The sequence below is a fragment of the Mustela putorius genome, unplaced genomic scaffold (assembly GCF_011764305.1).
Source record: "Mustela putorius furo isolate JIRA1106 unplaced genomic scaffold, ASM1176430v1.1 tig00003858_pilon_pilon_pilon, whole genome shotgun sequence".
NCBI classification, from domain to species: Eukaryota; Metazoa; Chordata; class Mammalia; order Carnivora; family Mustelidae; genus Mustela; species Mustela putorius.
Genome location: NW_025422010.1, coordinates 52,249,721 through 52,271,391, shown reverse-complemented (window position 1 = coordinate 52,271,391; position 21,671 = coordinate 52,249,721). Strand labels below are relative to the sequence as shown.

Below are 21,671 nucleotides of genomic sequence, written 5' to 3'. Positions count from 1 at the left end.
TTTCGACCTGTTAGCTCCCAGATGTTTTTCGCTTTACACAATACCCACTCTCACATTGGAGTCATGCGTTTTTTATCTTTCATTTTTCTAATGGGTAAGGAGCGTATACATAGAGGACAACTGGATACTCTGTTCAAGGAAAAGAAAAAACTCCTGGTAAAACAAATAACCCCCCCCAAATCACACTGATATTTATTTTTTCTTCTGTAGTTTGTCTTCTAATATCTGTTTTCAAAAATACCTCTCTTTTGGAAAATGATGCATAATTTGGACTCAGGGCATTTTGGCTTAAGACTCTTTCTAACTCTGCCCCTCGACGTGTGATGCTGGGTGTTTGCTTAACCTTGTTGAGGCTCAGATATCTTCTTTAAAGATTTTATTTATTTATTTGACAGAGAGATCCCAAGTAGGCAGAGAGGCAGGCAGAGAGAGAGGTGGAAGCAGGCTCCCTACTGAGCAGATATCTCCTTTAAAGGGCTTAAAGATTTAAAAGGTTGTCAAAGACTGTCGTGACCTACTATAGATGAAGTTCTGTTTTATTTTATTTTTTTACTTCCTCTGTGTTTCCCATCTCTTCTCTCTCCTCAGAGTGCCTCATGCATTTCCCGTTGGCTCTTCATTACTTGGTATTACAGTTATTTACTTGTCTCTCTCTTCCCCATATTATAAGCTCCTTGAAGACGCAGATAGTGTCTTTTATCCCTAAACTGGATACCTAGTATAGCAGTTGACACATCTCTGGTGTTTAGTAAATATTAACTGAGTCCTGATGTATTTTTATTTATTTTATTTCTTTAAAGATTTTATTTATTTATTTAAGAGAGATGAAGAGAGAGAGAGACAGAGATCATGAGTGGGGGGAGGTGCAGAGGCAGAAGCCGACTCTCTGCTGAGTGGGAGCCCAATGCAGGACTTAATCCCAGGACCCTGGGGTCTTGACCTGAACCAAAGGCAGACACTGAAGTGACTGAGCCACCCAGGCACCCGCTGATGTGTTTTTAAGCTGTAAAAAGTATTTAACACTTTGATATTATTATTCTTTCTGCCTTCAGTCTTTTAATTTTATTTAATATTTTTTCATTCTTAATATCCGTTTTTACCACCAAGGTATTAAGAAGCATGTATAATCAGACAATATAAAGGCAAAAAAGTCCAGAAAACAATGAATTTTTACACGTTATAGTTTTGTTCTTAGACAGCGAATAAAATGAACCCTGATAAGTCAGAAGTGCTCTAGACCTTGGCATCATTTGTTGTAATATGAAGTTAAGGAATCCTTTGTAGAGATGCTGGGAAACCTGATGAGGGATTTGGCATTTGAAAAATTATAGTGCTCTAAAATTCGGGGATATTTTTTAGTTCTCTAGTTAAAGGGAAATGACCACAAAGTTATCTCTGGTGGTTTAGCTTTTTATCTCTTTAATTCTGGGGAAAGGGGCTGATATGAGCGTGTCTTTTTCTAGAATTGTTTTCAAGGTCATTCTCTACCTGTCCCTTTTTTATTGAACTTAGACTCTCTATTGGTCCAGTCTTCACCATATGGCTATATTTACATTTCCTTTAAAATGTTTTTATTCTGTCGTTTGGTTATGAATAGAAGTCTGTGATGATAATTGCTCCACTGTCTTCTAGAACTCGGTATTATCATTGAGAAATGTCATGTATTTTAGCAAAATGATAGAGAAAACTAAGAAAAAGACACGGGATCTTAGAGAAAGGAGATCCAACATAGAAGACTAGTGAGGAAAAGCCCTAGGATAACAATTATATACTAGGCCTGACACAGAAGTGAGACTAGGGGAGGGAGGGTACCAGGGAAAGAAATGAAACTAATATGAAAGGGCTTGAGAAATTCTTACAGGTTTTGGAAAAATTACCAATAACCATGAAACAGATATTTTGAACACTTGAAAAAAATAATAGTGACACATGCATAAAGAAGAGGAGAAAAGAAAATACTAGGCAGTTGTTAATCCAGAAAAACAAAGCTGTTCTAGAAAACAGGAATTAGAATCTTAATGTACAACTTTGCTTGATAGGAAACAACATTCATTCATAAATTTTGACTAATTTAGTGAAAATTGAAATAGAACTATGTTGAGAGGGTGAGAGAGGGGAGAATGAGTGGAAGTATATTTAAAGAGGACTAAATCCTCAACTATCCTACTGGGAAGTCAACTTCAATCATCTAAAATAGATATTTCATGGGGGGCCTGGGTGGCTCAGACGGTTAAGTGTCTGCTTTCAGCTCAGGTCATGATCTCTGGGTCCTACCTGGGATAGAGCCCTGCGTGGGGCTTTCCACTCAGCAGGGAGTCTGGTTCTCCCTTTCCCTCTTCCTCTGTGTTCTCTCTCTCTCAAATAAATAAATAAAATCTTTTAAAAAATTAAATAAATATTCCAGGAATACACAATAGTGTTAACATATTACTTAGAAATATAGGGGCAAGTACCTGAAGAAAGAACTTCTGGGGTTGCCTTTAGGAGTTGAGTTTTGGGGTGGGGCAAGGAACTGCTTTTTTTTTTTTTTTTTTTAAATTATAAGCTTTCCAGTACTGTCTTATTTTATTTTGTTTTTGACCAATGCAAATACTTTACTTTTAATAAAATAAAAACTGATTAAAATTTTAAAAGCATTTTAAAATAAACAAAATAAATATTGAAGAATTAAATAGAAAAGAGACCCTCCAAACAGACCTAATGAATGTATTTTGTATTTTTTAGGACTTATAAAAAAATTTTAAGTGTTTCTGAGATCCAAATGTATCTTATAACAATCACAGTTACTAGTATTTACATTATTAGCACGTATGTATTAATACCTTTCTTCTCCCAACCTGAAATTCCAACTGTTATATTTCTGGCACCTTTTGATTGTGTTTAGATCAAGGAAGTGGAAATCCTTTAGTAAAGGATTTTTCAGAACTCTGCTCTTCTAGGCACGAGAAGTTCTGAAGCTTTTTCAAGGTGAAATTGGTAGGCCCTGGCTTCCTCTCCTTTTTCCTTTTATTTCTGTATCCTCTTTACTAAACTCCATCTTAATCTATATTATATATTTGGCAAGGCAGACTTCCTTAGTAAATTGGTTAACTGTAGTTGGAAAAGCTATCTCCTGTCCTTCACCAGCTACCGTCCACTCTTCCTTTCACTGGAGAGTCAAATGCGAAAGATCAAACTATGCAGGTTAGTAGAACATATGAAAAAACAAAAAAATACCAAGAGAAGATGTAGGTGAATATTGTTTTTATCAATACTGGGTTGAAGAAGCCTTCCCAAAGTATCATCCAAAAGTAATAAAGGGGATGATATTAATAGATTGAAGCAAATAATTACTACAAATTGGTACATTTTTAGTATAAAAATCAGGCAACATGCATGAGAAAACAGACTTACTACCCTTACCATGTTAAAGAGTCTTTATGCTCATTGTTAAAAATGATGATCGGGGTGCCTGGGTGGCTCAGTGGTCGTGATCCCAGGGTTCTGGGATTGAGCCCTGCATCAGCCTCTCTCTGCTCAGCGGGAACCTGCTTCCCTTTCTCTCTCTTTGCCTGCCTCTCTGTTGACTTGTGATCTCTCTCTCTGTCAAATAAATAAATAAAATCTTAAAAAAAAATGATCAAATGACAATGAGAGAAATTCATAGGAGAGGAAATAAATTGACCTAAAATATATGATAATCATTTTACTTTTGCAATTAGCTGAAGAAAATGAGTTATTTCTAGCCTATTAAATTGGAAAACATTGAAAAATAAGCTAACTCATGTTGCGGAGAATGTGGAGAACTAGACATTTTCATATACTTTGGCTAGAAATACAGGTTGACAAAACTTTCTTGAAAGCATTTTGCAATATGTGTCATGTCTTTAAAATAAATATGTAATTGATCCTAAGGAAATAATATTGAGACATTTTATTTGAATTTAAATCTATTTATTTTTATTATTATATTCTTAGCGTAGCAAAACCCAATATTAATCCAGATTTCTACTGATCCTCTATCATTTGACCTTGTACTGATCACTTTGGCGCTAATTCCTGTTTTCTGGCTAGCTATTGCTACGAAACAAATCACCTCAAAATGTAGTAGCTTAAAACAGCAATTATTTTATTAATTTTTGTGGTTTCTGTGGGTTAGGAATTTGGATGTGTTTGGCTGGTTGATTCTGGCCTGGGGTTTCTTAGGCATCTGCAGTCAGATGGTGCCTGGACTGGGATGGCAGGGGTCTGGGGCCACTGGAGCCCTCTGGGGTGTCTCTGTCCCTTCACGTAGTCTCATTTAGTACATTTACATGCAATTCCCACATGGACTACTTTGGGCTTCCTCAGCATGGTGGCTTCCATGAGAGCATTTGGACCATGTATGTGGTCAGGCCTCCCAGGTGAACATGTCCATTCTCAAAGCAGACGATGCATTAGCTTTTCTGACCCAACTGCAGAACCCTCTCAGGCTGCGCTTCTGCTGTATTCTGTTGGTGATGAGCCACTTCCAAGTCCACATACTCCAGGGAAGGAACTTAGACTCTTGAAGGAGAGTGGCAAGGCTCCAGGAGAGCCTGTGAGATGGCACATATTATTGTGACCATCATTAGAAAATACACTTAGCTACACCTGGCCCATCACTCAGGCTAACCCAGAGCCACTGAGTTCAGTGTGGAAGAACTTCTGTAATCTCAGATAAGCAAAGGCAAGTTTTTGTATTTGGAAGGGGATTTGGGGGTGGGGGTGGGGGATAGGCATTCTTTGATTAAAAAAAAAAACCCAAACATATATAGAGAGGAACTTCTGTATGAATGGCCCGATTTCCATATATGCTGCGACTGAGAGGGGTGTATGTAAAGGGTAGGTGTATCTATTTAAGCGATACCTGCGCAACTTTTGATTACACCTGCTCAGGCATAACAAATCAAGAAATACGGTTCTGACTCTTATTACTGAATGACTGGGGAATTGTTATCAATGGATCATTTTCAACCTTAGTGCAATGACAAGAAGTATTTTTAAAGGGGTGAGTTCTGTATCAGGTGTTTAATATTCATATTTAAAAGATAGCTAAAGTCATGATCACTAAGCATTGAGATTTTACCAAAGTGGAACAAAGTAAAGTGATGGTGGGAAAGAATGTGGCTTGACTTTAAACATGGGGCTCTTTGATGAAGCATTAAAATAAAAGCAGAGCAGTAACAAATAAAATAAAATCTAGTGATACCTAGAAATAAGAGCTCATTGAACAAATGTAAGGTTGGTGGGTCATAATGGATATCATTTCTTCCCAGTTTGTCTCCTACTTGTTTTCTCTGTTGGGTCTCTTGCTCTTCTTACTCTCACCATAGATAGATGGCACTTCCACCCATCAAAGTAGGAATCCAGAAGTTAATGTAGGATTCCTTCTGTCTCCAGTAACTTCCACACCTTCACCGAAGTAGCTGCCTCCTAAGTAGTGTCCCTGTTCTAATCTGTTCTCTTGTCAGCCAGAGAGATCTTACCAGGTCACTCACCTGCTGAAAGGTCTCTCAGCAGCTTCGCTCCTCATTTCCTAACTGATAAAATTTGGGCTCCTTGACAAGGTTATGCTGGGACTTACATGAACCGGCTCCTGCCTACCCTTCCAGCCTCATTTTCTGTCCTCTTCTCCTCTCACATTTTTTGGGTCCATTATAATAAACTATAGACCCTATATTTTAACACCTTCATGCTTTTGTTCAAACAGAATGCTTTTTCCAGGCCCTTTGCTTGGCAACCTCTCTTCCAGGAAGCATCTGTTAGTTATAAGGCCCGTCTCCTGTGCCGCCATGCCACTCTTTCCATTACACTGGCCAGCCCACACGGTCTGCTTTCCCCACTAGCCTGTAAATTCTCTGAGGGCAGCGACTATCACCCCCATGTCTTCAGAATTAGTAGTGTCAGTACCAAGCAGGAATTATGATAAAACTTGGAATAGAATGAAATGAAACAAAGAGAGAACGATTCCGCAATATGACATTCTCATTTTGGTGAGAACTGTGGTACTTGTATAGCAATATTAACAGAGCAGGCCTGAGGGTCTGCCAGGCGGGACCGTGTTCCTCACCAGAACCCTCTCAGTTCTTGAGAGCTGCAGCCCAAAGGGGGCTGCAGAATGAGGGTGGGAGCTTGCAGCAGGTTCAGAGGAGTCCTCAAGGCTCTAAAGATGAAACCTACAGTGTCCAAGGAAAGGAAACTTTTTTAAAAACATTTTTTTTAAAAAAAGGTTATTTGAGAAAGAGAAAGAGAGTGCCCCGGTGAGAGGTAGAGGGAGAAGCAGGCTCGCTGCTGAGCAGGAAGCCTGTTGCGAGGCTTGATTCCAGGACCCTGAGATCATGACCTGAGCTGAAGACAGGTGCTTAGCTGACTGAGGCACCCAGGCGCCTCTTAAAGTTTTTTTTTTTTTTCTTATTTTTAAGTAATCTCTACGTTCAATGTGGGGCTTGAACTCACAACCCTGAGATCAAGAGTCTTATGCTCTGCCGACTAAGCCAGCCACATGCCCCAGGAGATGGTATCTTTCAGGCTAGAGGAGAAAAAGTCTAGGTGTAGCTTGATGATGGCAACAAATTTAAAAAAATTCATCTTCACTGAAGATCGACATCTCCTAGGAACCAGGTGCAAGGACCATGGCCTTAATCAGTAGAGGAAGAGATTTAAATGATGATTCCAGACAGTGAAACTTATAAACTGGGATGAGTTGCTTATGGAAATTAAGAAATCTGCCCTTTATTGGACAGGGCAAAACAGGGGCAGGAGACTATGGGGTGAGGAGCACAGACTCAAGTAGGTTTGTCAAAGGTGGGAATGGAACCAAGGGCCTTAAGGCCTTTTGCAAATCCCGTAAATGAGTGATATTTTCAAATGCTGACTTTGCATCATAGTACAGCATTTACAACATTTCATTCATTTTTGCCTAGAAGAAATGCTGAATTTACAGAACCTTCTTTAAAGTGCAGTCAGTTGGCGATGATGCTTGATACTAGCTATTTATACTTTTACTTGCTGCAAAGTATCTGTTAAAAAAAGGAAAAAACTTTTTTTTTTTTTTTTAAATAACTTGCTGATTAATCTCAGGGAACACTTGTGGCAAGATAGGATCGTTAGCTCTGCTGTCTGGAAAAATTCTGTGTCTCTATTGCTTTTATGCCAGCACTTTCCCCCTTTCTGATATTTAAATACCGTATGGCAGGGCCACAGAGATGTTCGAAGTTACTAGTGGAAACCGCATTAGCAGTTAAAATTCCTGTATTACTTCTTTCCTGTGTCAGTAAAGGAATTGGGTTTCTTTGGAATGGGAAATACTCTTATGTATCTTCTGCAAAATTTAATTTATTATTTCTTTGTCTTTTATTCCCTTTTATTTTTTTCCCTATATAGTAGAGTCATTAAAAGAAATGCATATAAACTCTACAAGGTTTTGTTCTTGCACTGTAAGGCTAAGAATAGTTTAATGGGAACCAATCCACATGCTTTAATCCATATGAGGGAAGAAGATTTTGTAAATGTTTCTCTTCAAAGTACTAAAAGTAAATAAAGGTTAAAGGGAGAGGCTAAAAAGAAAGCCTTATTAATGGGAAATACATTCTGATAAATCAAACTGATTCCAATCTTAATAGTCAATTTAAATAATGGAATTGGTTAATATTATCAAATTAGGATTAAAGAAAGGGATAAAAATCTATTTCCACAAGTTGTTTCAAAACAAGGCATTCACTGGCTGATGCCGTATGATATCAGTCTGATTATACTGTACACAATAAAGCATGCCCTATGATAAAATCCTGCTGGGAGATGTGTTTAATCAGATGTCTTTGATATTATTTGAGCGAAAGCTACTGTGGACTCAAAAGAATCAAAGAAAAAATCTTTAGCTCCCGCAATCAGTCTCAACCCACTTTGGATGCTGGTGCTCTACATGTACCCTGTCCTAATCTACTCCCAATCATAAGCATGAGCCAACTGGTTGGGATTTCAGATTTGTCTTTTCAGAAGCCACAAACAGAAATTTGTTTTACTTAATAACCATGTTCTGCACTGACTGTTCATTCCTAAGCTTCTCACAAATCAAGTCAAGATAAAGATTTTCTGTTGGCAGGAATTTTAATGGACACTGGTGAGTACAATTAACAGCCATCCAATAATAATTTAAAATTACTGTCTTAGCGTAGCTTTGTTTGGCTCCCACAGGAACTAAATCAACACTTGCACTTCCCAAGACAATCGTTACATGTCATTGACCAATTTTAAACCAGATTTTGTGACGCTATGTCCTGGAAATAACAGATGACATGAAAAGTTTTATAACTTACTTTTCTCCTTCTTCCACGTAGTGCACTATTTTTGCATTTTCCTGAGCTTGTCACTTTACTTGTGGAGTTCACTTCATGCTGCCAGCTCCCACGGTATGTCAGAACAACTGAGAGTGGTCCTCCCTCTGCCGGTTTGAAATTGGTCTTTAAATTATAATCAGCTCTAGAGGAGGCTGCTGGAGGTAGGGAATTTAGTCCAGTAACTTTGAGAGGAGAAGCCTGCTCCCGGCTAAAGCTTTCTTTCCCCCTCTGCCAGTGCCTTGGGGTCGGAAGGCGTCTCTTGGGGGAATAAGGCCCAGCCAGCCACCGAGTTGCTGATGCAACCTAAAGCTACTTGGGAAGGGAAGGAGAACAAAAGGCATCACTTATGTTAGGTGATTAGCAGCAAGTGATGTATGGGGGTGGGAGGGAGCCTGGCGTACACAGGGGAGGGGGGCTGACAGTTGCCCTTGTCTAGAAGGGGGAAGGACAAAGAATGCTGTCCCTGAGCACTGGAGGCCCTGGGGGATTTCTTAACAGAATCAAACGGTAGAGGACTATTAGCAGCCTGGTACAGTAAGAGCTCAAGTTCTTTGGACATGTTGGCCTCACAGACAGCTGAAAATATCTGGTGGCAAATACTGATCAGCTGCTTACTTACTTCAGAAACGAAAGATAATGGGAAGGCGAACAAATTGCATGTCTTTTCCACTACCATTGCTCAGTGTTTCCAGTAAGTACATGCAGTGTCTCAGCTGAGCTGCTCTTTCAAATTATTGTTAATTAAATAATACTCCCTAAGAAATCTGTCATTACCGGCAGCCAGGAATGGGTTTGTTTAGTTTGCCTGAGGCTCTTAATGCTCCAACAAACGGGCTCTTAATTGCCAGGCGAGGTAATTTCATTGAGGGTTGTAGTTCATTTTTCCCAACAATTTTATGGTATATTTTATGTCTTAAACTTTTCCTTTTTTTCCTCTGTTTGGAGTTGCGTAAGGCCAGAGGGATTTCTCTCTAATGATTCATCCATTGAATTAGCCAATCTCCATAATGGAAAAAATGCACGTTATTGAATCTGTAATCCCCCCCCCCCCCATTTCCATTATGACTAAAGAGAAGCAACTAATAACAGATTTTAAAATTAACTTAATTTCCCCCTGCTCATTTCATTACTTAAACTTTGAAATAAGTGACTTTTGCTGGGAAAAATGATTTGTGGGATGTCACAGAAGCAACTCTGACATTCCTTCTTGTCAACTCTTTTCTTAGTAGACAGGAGTGTTGGACGGGTAGAACAATTATCACTAGACGTAGTTGAAAAGGGGAAAGATGAGGGCGTTCTTCTCCAGAGAAGAACATGTGCCGTGGCCTAGAATTTGAAGTGACCTTATCGTCAAACATTTTCTTTCCGTTCATAAGCAGAGAATAAGGACAAATACGGAAAAAAAAATGTCACCCTTTTATCAGTGTTATAAAAGCCTCCATATGCCATTTCAAAAAGAAGTGCTATTTCAGCCTTTTCTTAAATGACCTCTTTTTCATCATAATATAATCTATTTTTTTCACCTTTTGACCGGTACTTTGGTTTTCTAATAAAGCTATGTACTTGTTTCAGAGGAATTACACTTTAGAATACATCTTGGTGGTATTTCATCCAACAGTTTCATTGGGTTGAATTAATGTGCAGGAGAGAGAGAGGGAGAGGGAAAAAAAAGAGAGAGAGAGACAGAGGGAGAATAGTAGAGACGAGAGTCATATAATCCAACCTCCAAGTGTAACTTTCTTCAGTTTCATATTTCAGTATCATTAGAGAACCTTTTATCTGGGATAAAAGCATTGTTTTAGCTGGATAGTACTAAAACGTATATATCCACACTTTATCAGTGATTTACTATCCTGTGGTCAAAATAGTTTCCTTTCTTCCTCTTTGCCAAGTTCACGTTTTTGTTGTCTGGTATCACTTGATAATCTTTCATTCTCCTTTACCTCCCCTAGGTTCTTGTCTCTCTCTTTTTCCCATTAAGATGTGAATGGGCAGGCATCTCAGCCAATCTGTCTATACATGGCTGAATACACTTGGTGAAAAGCAGGGACTCCTTTTGTCTGGACCCTGGATGGCTGCGTGTCATTCCGCACCAACGGGCAGGGCCTTCCTCACAGTAGGAACTTTGCAATAATTGCCTGAACAAATTGAGCTCAGGCTTATCAGTTCCTTTCCTTTTTCAGTTGGAAAATGGAGGGAATGGAGAACAAGGCCATTTTGACCAATGACAATACAGCGTAGAAATAGATTGGATACAGCTAGTGCCCGGTCGTGTTGTAGACAACAGTCATGGGATATATTGTGTGCAGAGATGATAAGATATGACCCCCACAATCATCAAGCTAACCGAGCCTTGTTTTCTCCCCACACGCGCCTTGAACATTCTGCTCTGTACGATCTGCATATACTGCAGCAGGCAGGGGAGGGAGTGGGACTTATATGCAGACAGTAGGCAGAGGCAAGCCAACACAGATGGGACTGGTTGGTTCTTGTGTTCTTTTTGCACATTGTATAGACCAACAGAGGTAATACTCAAGTTGTTTTACAGTAGGGAGCGATGAGAAAAAGTCTTTGGTAATAAAGCTGAATATAGGTGAATGAAATTCATTTAAAAGTTGATATGGGGGCACCTGGGTGGCTCAGAGAGTTAAGCCTCTGCCTTGGGCTTGGGTCATGGTCTCAGGTTCCTGGGATCAAGCCCCGCATCAGGCTATCTGCTCAACAGGGAGCCTGCTTCCCCTTCTCTCTCTGCCTGCCTCTCTGCCTACTTGTGATATCTCTCTCTGTGTCAAATAAATAATTAAAAAAAATCTTTAAAAACGTTTATATATATATATATATATATTTCCTATACACCTTTTTATCAGAATCTCTGTGAACTGTATATGATTTGTGATATTTTCACTGTATCTAGATTTGGTATGTGTTTGGTATGTGTTTATATATGTAGTGTTTGTGACTACATGTTTTTATGCATTAATTCCATATATATGGATGTAGCTGGACATAACGTACATATGGAAATGTAAATGCAAACATGCAATAGCAGAGGCAATTTTCATTTTCTATATATATGTGTAGAAAAATATATGTATAGTTATACTTCAAAGCTTGATTCCAAATCTACAAATAGCACATGTTCTCTTCTGGAAATCTTTCCACCTTAACATGAGACTGCATTGGCCCTGAGGGTATTCTGTGCCCCCATGCCTCTGTACAGTGTTGTCACTACCAGTAGGTTGGGAGGTCTGGCCTTCAATAAACTGGGCAGCCAGCCTTGTGTGGCAGAACTGTTAATGCAGCCAGGCCACCTGGCTGTGTGACAGTCCAGCCTATATTTTTAAAAATACTGCTGTTTAAATAACTGTGTGTGTGTGTGTGTGTGTGTGTGTGTCTGTGTATGTGTGTGTGTGTGAGACAGAGAGAGCGAGAGAGAAAGAGAATGAGAATCCCCATTCAGTGGGGTTAAGCTTTGCTCAGCTGCTTCCAAAGCCACTGGAGGTAGACAAGACAAGGCGCCACAGCCAACTGAATGGCTTTCCATCTGCCCTCTGCTTTGCTTGGAAATAACCGGTCAGACCAACGGTTTTTTGCTTTGTTCGGCTTTTTTCTCTGGTCTGAAGCAGAGACTGACACGAAACAAACATGGCATTTCCTTTTGAAAATTGGATCCTGAAATTGGCCTCATCTTTCCAGAAGCACAGTGCTATTGCGGTTTCTTCCCAGTTTTGTAAATGTCACAAACAGTTTGCATATAAATTTGGAGGCAGTTACCACATTAGGTTTTTGCGATTTTTTGGCGGGAGGTGTTTGATTTTTGGTGGTTCTGAAGGGACACGCTGTAGCATGATGCATGGAAGTGGTTTCCCCTGCACAGAGAGATGAAGAAAATGGACTACCACATTAATAATAAAGAGCACGTTTGCCAGCCTCTTATTAGCAGTTTTAAAGGAGACACGGTAAAATGTGAAGTCATGCAAATGTGGCTTCTTGAAGAACTTCATTAGCATCACCCAGAAGCTATAGTTTACCATAAATGGCCACTGGGGCCACCATAGGTCATGGCTTCCGGCCAGCTCACTGCAATTGAAGTGATGCTTACTGTAAGGCGAGGCCCCTGGACACGATGTATGAGGTACGGATGACAGTACATTATCTAAGCCACTTGCACTGTACTGATTTGAAATTGGAAGACTTTTTATGGAGCAAGCAGGGGAAAAAAAAGCTGCTAGAGGAATGCAGTCCATTAAGCTCTCCTGGCAGAGACACCACATATGCTTATCTTTAAAAGGAGAGGCAAGGAAAAGAACGTTCTCAGAAGAGAGTCACCAATAGTCTTTAATACTGTGCTCTCCTCCTGCCCAAACACACACACACACACACACACACACACACACACAGACACACACAGACACACGTGCGCGCGCACATACGGATGTGCACGCACACGCACCTCTTGCCCAAGAAGTGAAGAGATTTCCCTCACCTGTAACACCTTTAGCATGTCTTGAATCTTTAGGGATTGTAAGGAAAAAGAGCAGTTTGAGGGTGGAACAAGGATTGGAGAATCCTGGTTACCAACATTGTCCTTTCCATCCTCCACGCACGCGGTGAAAAGGGGAGCTATGCAATTTTAGCTCTGTTTTACTTTGAACTTGTGATGGAATCATGGCTACTCTCACAGACGCAGTTAAGGCATATCGACTTAATAATGAGAGCAATCAGTAAGAAGGGCCACGTGCCATCTATGGATCGGATTCTCCAGAGAAGGCAGCTGGATGTGGTGTGCAGCTGGATCACCTGCGTGCTGGTCTCTGCCCCGCCGTTGACAGGCTGTATGAATCTGGGCAAACACTGAACCTCTTTGTGTTTCCCCGTCCACGTGTCCAAAACGGAGCTGATGGTGGCAAGTTGATCCATCTACTGCCTAAGTCATTGTAAGTGAAGTAAGGGAAAGGCCTTGGCACACTGTAAGTCCTCAACAAATACTGGCTATTAGTACTAGTGGGAGAAACACTGTGGGCTGTAGGATCAGGCAGAATCAGGTTTACATTTTTTTTTTTTAAGATTTTTTATTTATTTATTTGACAGACAGAGATCACAAGTAGGCAGAGAGGCAGGCAGAGAGAGAGGAGGAAGCAGGTTCCCTGCGGAGCAGAGAGCCCGATGCGGGACTCGATCCCAGGACCCTGAGATCATGACCTGAGCCGAAGGCAGCGGCTTAACCCACTGAGCCCCCCAGGCACCCCCAGGTTTACATTTTTCACTGTGATTTTTCCCCCCAAATTATTTCATCTTTCTGAGGTTCAGAGAGTTTTTCGAATCTATAGAGTTGCAGGGTTGCCCTAAGGGTTAAATCATCTTCCGTCTGCAACATGCAAAGCTTAGTGAGTGTGTGAAATAAAACAGGTGCTCAGTAAAAGTTTAATTCTTTCCAAAAGCAGAAGAGACAGCACTCCTGTGGTGTAAACTATAAAGCCTTTTCTCAAAGTTGTTTGCATCTTTTCCTGAGGTTTTTTGGAGGGGGGGAATTAATCTGCCCAACATGGGGTTTCATATTACTTACTAGTCTGAGTGATGATTTCCCTAAAGATATTGAAGTTGCGGGGCGCCTGGGTGGCTCAGTGGGTTAAAGCCTCTGCCTTCAGCTCAGGTCAAGATCTCAGGGTCCTGGGATCAAGCCCCGCATCGTGCTCTCTGCTCAGCGGGGAGCCTGCTTCCTCCTCTCTCTCTGCCTGCCTCTCAGCCTACTTGTAATCTCTGCCTGTCAAATAAATAAATAAAATCTTAAAAAAAAAAAAAGATATTGAAGTTGCACATCCTCTATTTGGTGGATAGCAGAAAATGGACACTTGTAGATGAGATGTAAAGTTCTACCTGGCCTGTCAAAAGGACGCTCTATTCTTGACACCTTTTTTGGGGGAAAAACAGACCAAAACACTGCAAACGTGCTTCTTCACTGTGACTTTGTAGAAATTGTCAGATTCTCAAGGGGAGATGAGGGAAAATTATGCCACAAAAGTATCTCCAAATATAGAAAAAATCTGGAACATATTTTCCAATGAAATTATTTGCACATAATTCTGACAGTAGAATCTGTTGGGAGTATCTTAGCAATCATGTCTCCCAATGGCAGACTCACCATTACGTATGGAGCCTTTTATTAGAGACTGTCCTGAATGCCTTTTGGGGTTCCTATATAGCCTATGTCTGTTTTGTTTAAGAACCTCCCCTGGGTCCCAAAGCCTGGGACCCTCCTGTGGCCTTGTGCATAGCAAAAGACTGTGTCCCTCTTCCAGGCTGAAACTGTTTGGCACAGGGTAGACATCTTGAGTCAAGATGGGCCATATAGCTTTTCTTTCCCGGGAGTGTGGACCTGGCATGTGCAGGGATAGATAGGATGCTGTTTCTTGTAGAGGCTGTGCAAAGGAGGACTGGCAGAGAAATGAGAGACACAAGGGAAGCACAAGACCTCTCCCCTGTGGGAGGCTGAGCCTAACCTCCTGCCTTTAGATTCTTTGAGATACCTCTGTAACCATGCAGTCACTCATTTCACCCTTTTCCTTAAAACTAGCTTGAGGAAACCAGTTTTGGTTCTCTCAGACCAAAACTTTACTAGCAGGAGTTATGTCTGTTTCATGGAAAACTGACCTCAAGTTGTGGGAAAAATACTTTGAGATTTTCATAGAGTTAAACCTTTCTCTCACCTGCTAGATTGTTCTGAGTGCCTTTATTACTAAGATGAGCTGCAGAAGGTAGAGCCATCATAAGATGGCCTTGGAAGAAATGGCGGTGATGTCATGAGCTACATATTCTGTAACTTTGCATGACTGGAACATCGTGTCATGGAAGGACTTCTGAATACTAATTTTTAAGAAATATACTATGATACAGCATTTAAATAAAATAGTATGTTTCTATTGTATATGTTAGAAAATAAGTTTGAACGTTTGTGAGATGACTAGGGTGGAATTTTTTTGGTAAAAAGATGGGTAGACAATAACTCTCAAGAGTTGTTGACCTGTTGTAGGTCTTGTATTTGTATTTATTACAAAAAGTGAGTCATTACTCTTTACACAGTGAAAGAGCTGCTTGCTGCTTCTAGGGAATATGTCTTTATTCAGCTTTGTGTTGTTTAGGTGATGAGTACACCTGCTTTTTAGGGCAGATCCTCATGTATGTGGGTGGGTTACTGAGATTTTCTGTAGAATTAAAATGAGGATAGTTTTTATTGACTTTGTGCTCACAGACATCGCCTTCCATCTGTTTTTTTGACTGCTTTGATCTACTATGCTGTTGAAACTTCTTGTTTCCTTTCAATGTTAATTTTTAAAATGAGCCACTAAAATTCACCTGAGTTGATGACAAAATTCCAGGCCATTAATTCTCTCTGAACATGAAGAATCGTTTTATTTCCAAAATATGAAAATTTAAAAATGTTTTGGAAATCGAATGTCAATTCAGTCTTGCAAACCTGGTAAATAAACGATCTAGGGTTCTTAATTGCCATTTCTGTTTTATTTTCTTTATTGTGATGGGAAATAATGTGTGTTACTAGTGAAAGGCCCACACAGTTAAAACGTGGGGATGGTGCTATTCTTTGTAGGAAGATGGCAGTTGTAACTGTCAGATGCAGAGTTGTGGTTGAGAAAAGTCCGCAGGCTAGAGGATGAGTATGGCTAATAGATTTGGTGCTGTTCTTTGCTTTTGATGCCTTGCTTGTTAGTAGCTGTAGGAGTACACATGTGGAGAGTAGTGAGTGCCAGAGCCTGTTGACAATGACCTTATTTTCAGTTTCAACTTTAAAAAAATATCAGGTGATGTTCTTGGGCAACCAGGCCAGCGAGCCTCCTGACGAAATCTTTAGGATTTACGTTGGGATTGAAGCTGTCTGCGATGACAAGGCTGATTTTGAAATGATTGATTCCATTTGTGGATATTACCATTTTCTCTAGTTAGTTACAAATCAGAATTAGTGTGCTACAAGTGGCAAATACTGTTGAGAATTTTCTAAATGGTTCCATAGACGTTTTAGTAGGAATAATTCACATTCAGTGATGGAGGTTCCAGCTGCTTTCACCTCAACCTCAACTTCAACTTCAGCTCCAGCTCTGTGCCTAGTTCATTAATGCCTGCTTACAAGTTGGAGGGCTCTGGCTGTCTTTCACTCTGATGCCGCTGTTTCTTCCTAGTTCCCGCATAGTGATAAACGGGTGTGCTGGCTTTCAGCTCCTGTAGTGTCAAGTGACTGCCCACATTCATCCTGCACCAGTGTTTTGATCAGGGACCCGAGCAAGTGAGGATAGTTTTGATGGGTAACTGTGAGCTCCTGTTGTATGCGGTGCCCTGGCTGGTGTTCCCAAACTGCTAGGGTTGAACAGCATATGAATCGAAGCATCCGGAACACAAGTGCAAGAGGGGATGTTCCGAAGATTGCCCCGTCTTTGCTGCAGAGTAGCGAGGACAGAGGGAAGGGGTGTTCTGTGGAGGTTGGTGGGGGGGTATCAGGGCTGAGGGGTGCAGCGGGGTTAGCGCAGGAAGAGCAATGAGGGAAATGATACTTTATTTACACTGCCGAAGATGTCAAACTTGTTTTTACCTTGTTCAGTCACTAAACTGTTCTTCCTGCAGATGCTCCTTTGCTTTTTTTTTTTTTTTTTTTTTTTGAAGTTAGGAATAGTTGACCATGCTGCATAAGCAGAAAACTCTGAGCTTATATAAAGCATATAATGATGTTATCAATAAAATTAAAAAAAACGAAATTACCATAGTGGTACATATTTAATTACGCACGCTTCTCACTGTGCTGTATGGTAATAACAGCAAGCAAATCACATAAACAGTGTAGCTGGTGTTACTTTTAATAGGGAAGGGAGCTAATATTTATTGAATTCCTAATATCTGCCGGGCTCCATGCTGGGTGCTTTACATATGTTATCTCATTTAATGTGTAGCTAAACAAGGCATTTCCAGAGTCTACTGTGGTTCGAGGAGGCAGAGGTTACACATCCAGGCCCTTTGGAAGACCTAGGATTCTCTTTTCTTTGGCAGAGGCACTTATTTTCCCAGTGGTCCAGGGTCCTTTTGACTTCTCTCCTGTTTGGGAGTTTGGACTTCCTGGGCCCTGGAATCTTCCTTCGCTACAGATGGAATCAGTGAGGATACAGCTCCTTCCTTCCATACCCTGTCTCACCTTCAAATCTCCCTGAAGGGCTGGGAGTTGTGCTCCAGCCTCCAGATTGCAATTCTGTTGGAATACAAGGAAGCAGAACCCAAAGCAACTTGTTCTCTGGGTCTGAGGGAATGTGAATAGGAAACATGTGGCACTCCCCAGCTCTGCTGTCCTTCCTCTCCCATGAATAGCCTCTCAAAAGCGAAGGGAAGAAAGCCAAGTGGTGTGTGCGAAGAGGTGGCCTCTCTACCCCTACCCCTCCATTGCCCTTTGAAATAGACTTATTGACAGTACCTGATATTTTACTACTTAAAGTGCTATTTTACTACTACTCAAGGGCTCATACTTTGAAAATGTATTGGGGAGTTGTTTGAAAGTCTGATAACAGTCTTGATTCCACTTTCCAGAAAAATGTACCAATGTTTATACTTCAAGTGAAAACTACTTGATTTAGGGGCGCCTGGGTGGCTCAGTGGGTTAAGCCGCTGCCTTTAGCTCAGGTCATGATCTCAGGGTCCTGGGATGAGCCCCACATCAGGCTCTCTGCTCAGCGGGGAGCCTGCTTCCCCCTCTCTCTTTGTCTGCCTCTCTGCCTACTTGTAATCTCTCTGTCAAATAAATAAATAAAATTAAAAAAGAAAAAACTACTTGATTTAGATAGTCATACAAACAGCCAAGGAAAACCTCTGGGAGGGTGAGAGGCGGCGGGGCGGTAGGGAGAGTGCGTCACCCATTCATTCTTTAGTAGGATTCTTTCATTCATTCGAGTACCTGCGATATGCTTAAGGCCACAGGAGCTGATGAGAGGAGGTGGGTAGTAGTGGGAAGGGGTCATTTTCAAAGTATGAGCCCTTGAGGGAGAAGAGAGGCCCAACCTGGGGACGGTGGTAGGTCTTTTAGTGAAGGCCTTAGAGGGCTGTCCATCAGGGTGTACAGCCTTGCTATGGTGTCCATGGGCAGGTGGCTTGGTTATCACCCAGGAACTTGTTAAGTGTGCAGGATGGCATGGCAGACCCTTCCCCAGACATACTGAGTCAGAATCTGTATTTTAACAAGATCCCATGTTCAAGTTTGAGAAGCATGAGTGTATATCAAAGAGATAGGATAGGAATAGGGAAGTTAGAGGAAGATGAGGGGAAGCTAGCAAGCAGGATGGTGCTGAGAGGTGCCTGTGAAGGAAGAGAAGAAGAGCTCACCCAGGGGAAGAGACAACGGAAAGGGTCCTTGACTGCAAGGGGAAGGTGGGAATAGTCAAAGTTTGGGGAAGAGAGTCATGTATTTCAATACTGTAACAACAAAAAGTCGTTTACTACAATATGTTACATGATGAATGGTACATTATAGCTTAGTGGGAATTACGTTTTCTGACCATGCAACTGGTATCAGAGATTTGTCATGCTAAATAATTTATGGAATAAGTAACTTTAGGTAGCTTTCTATCTCTTCCCCTTGATGAATCTTTTGAACTTATCACTACTTTGTTTTATTAAACCCTGTGCCACCCAGGGAGAGGAGTTTCTTGAAAATCTCAAGGACCTTAAGTCATCAGCTTCTATCATTGGTGCAGCCATCCCTGACATGCTTTAGCTGCCCTTTTCTCTTTTCTATGAGAACCTTTATCAAATACTTGTTGGACATATTACATCAGCAACTGTTGCTTGATTTCTAACTGTTCCTTTGTTTTGTGAAGGCATGTGAAAATTTATAATTTTTGAAGCAGAGAGAGAGAGAGTAATACTATGATTTTAGTAAATTTAGAGGCTATGTTCCATCCTTTAGAAAAAACGCTAGCCACATTTATGGGTTGAATTGTGTCCCTCTCCAAAAAATATGTTCAAGTCCTAACCCTGGTACCTGTGAATGTGGCCTTATTTGGACTTAAGGCTTCTAGAATTATGAGACAATAAATTTCTGTGGTTTTAAGGCATCTAGTTTGTTATGGCAGCCTAGGAAGCTAATATAGCATACTTAACTATTTTTCTATAACTAGTAATCATTTTGATCGAATTCTGAATGAGGTCATTAGTTTTGTGTATTGCTCTTTGAGATGAAATAGTCATTATAGTCATTAAACTAAAACATTTTCCCAATTCATAGTAAATTCAAATCCCCTACTTGTATAGGCTAGGCACTTGTATAATTTTTATAGAATCTGCATATGGTGTGGTTCAAATTTACCTTTTCATGAAATGATAAAACTACTATTTTTCTTTTAGAATTAAAAAACTCATTTGTATTTCTTAGTGGAAAAAAAATGTAAGTAACAATGTCCTACACCTCGTTAGCACATAGTGCCTGAGATAGTCTAAATAATTTTGATTAAAAAATATTGGGGCGCCTGGGTGGCTCAGCGGTTTAAGCCTCTGCCTTCAGCTTAGGTCATGTTCTCAGGGTCCTGGGATCGAGCCCCGCATCGGGCTCTCTGCTCAGCGGGGGGCCTGCTTCCCCCTGTCTCTCTGCCTGCCTCTCTGCCTGTCTCTCTGCCTGCCTCTCTGCCTACTTGTGCTCTCTGTCTATCAAATAAATAAATAAATAAATCTTAAAAAAAAATATTGAAAGATACATTTGCTCCTAAATCAATAAATTATTTGAAAAAAAATGAAAAACAAGTACTTAAATATTGTCTGATGTTAGCAGCTAATGGTATATAAGATATCATTATTTATTGAAAGAAGTGGCAAAACATGAGAAAAACACAAATGGCTAAGGAAAAAGGAACCTCAGAAAAACAGCTAATGCAAGCATAGACTATATGGTCAAGGGCTGTGAAAAATCTCAGACTTACTTTGAGACCAGAGGCAGTCTGACCCTACAGGTTCCCTTTCAGGGATGGCTGCTGTTGCTGCCCACGTCACTCCCACGCATGGCCATCAAGTATGAAGGCCAGGACTGGGTCCGACTCAGAGGGCAGCCAGTTCTGGGACACCATGAGCTAGATTAGCACAGCCTTCGTGGTGGTGGCAACCAGCTCACTTTAGGACCTCCCTGTGCTGCAGGAGTTTTCTGCGGCTGACTCCTCCCCTTCAATTAGATGCATTCCTGGCCCTACTTCACCTCCCACTTTTGGTCACTAGTCTGAATGAAATTCAGCATAAGTCTGTTGTTTTGAACTCAGGAAGACCCGTTACAAAGGTACCCTGAGGAGTGTATTCCAAGATGGCTCTGAGATGGGAGTATCATTGCAGAATTATGTCAAGGTCATTCGTATTTATTCTTTTCCCCAACAGTTTCTTGACTTTAAAATGCCTTTGGAATTTCCAACTCAAAATTCTAATCCCTTTCAGTGAGCTCAGTCTCTATGCAAAACTTGCTTCCCGCCTGCCAAATTGAAAGCATCTGGATGGAATACTGAATTTAGGTCATTTTTTTTTTTCCCAATTTGTCCTTCTCTAGAAGAAAGGAGATCAAATCCAATAACATCACGCAGAGGAGGGTAAAAAGTTCCAACAGGAGCTTTTTCTTTCAGCAGTTGGTTGGACTTAAGTGTGTGACACTTTCCCACTTCCCTGTCTCTGCCTCTCCCACCACCAGATTTCAATGGCTGATTTGATTTTTAAAGAGTTGCAGCTTTTTACTTTCCATTGTCTCTTTAGCACCATTGTCTGCTGAGGGGGAATGACTAGAATATTCCTAGTTAATTCCTGAGGCTAGTCAGTGTGGATTTTTCCATCTCTTCCCTGGAGGCGCTGGGCCAGGTACAGACGAGGGACAAGCCGAGGCTTCTCAGACTCCCAAGTACGTAGTCCTGTAGGGTCTGGTTGGGTGTCGTTGTTATTAGGGCAGCCTGGGGTGGGTTCTGAGCTTTTACATTGCTGAAAAGCTTGTAGGTATAAACATGCTAACTGGTGGGCTACATCTAGAGTAGCAAGGGGCTGCCCCCGTTGGGGAATCTCTAACTTTACTTGGCCCTGTCTCAGAACTTAGACATTTCTGGGCTTGATATGTTAAATGCATAAGGATTTAGCACATGGATGTAATTCCATTTCCCCTTTCTCCATTTTATTTCTCTCCCCCACTAAGTGCACAAATTGAGTTCAAAAATCAGTGCACACAGAAACCTGCCATTACAGAGAAAACATTTTTAACTGCAGAGAGAGAGGGAAAACAAGAAAAGATGTCTGTCTTCAATGAACTTGTATTCCATCATGAAAGATTCAGAATAT

General features: G+C 40.9%; 1 protein-coding gene across 2 annotated transcripts in view; it reads right to left on the bottom strand.

The window, feature by feature from the left end:
• CDH20 (cadherin 20) overlaps nucleotides 1–21,671 on the bottom strand; it is a 204,938-nt gene that overhangs the window by 59,642 nt on the left and 123,625 nt on the right. Inside the window, exon 1 of one of the 2 annotated variants that reach the window (XM_004745585.3) lies at nucleotides 8,316–8,650. The exons of the other annotated variant lie outside the window; for it this stretch is intronic. The gene's annotated coding sequence lies outside the window, so the exon portion shown is untranslated. Of the gene's footprint in view, nucleotides 1–8,315; nucleotides 8,651–21,671 lie in introns of those variants that run through there. 2 annotated transcript variants of the gene reach the window in all.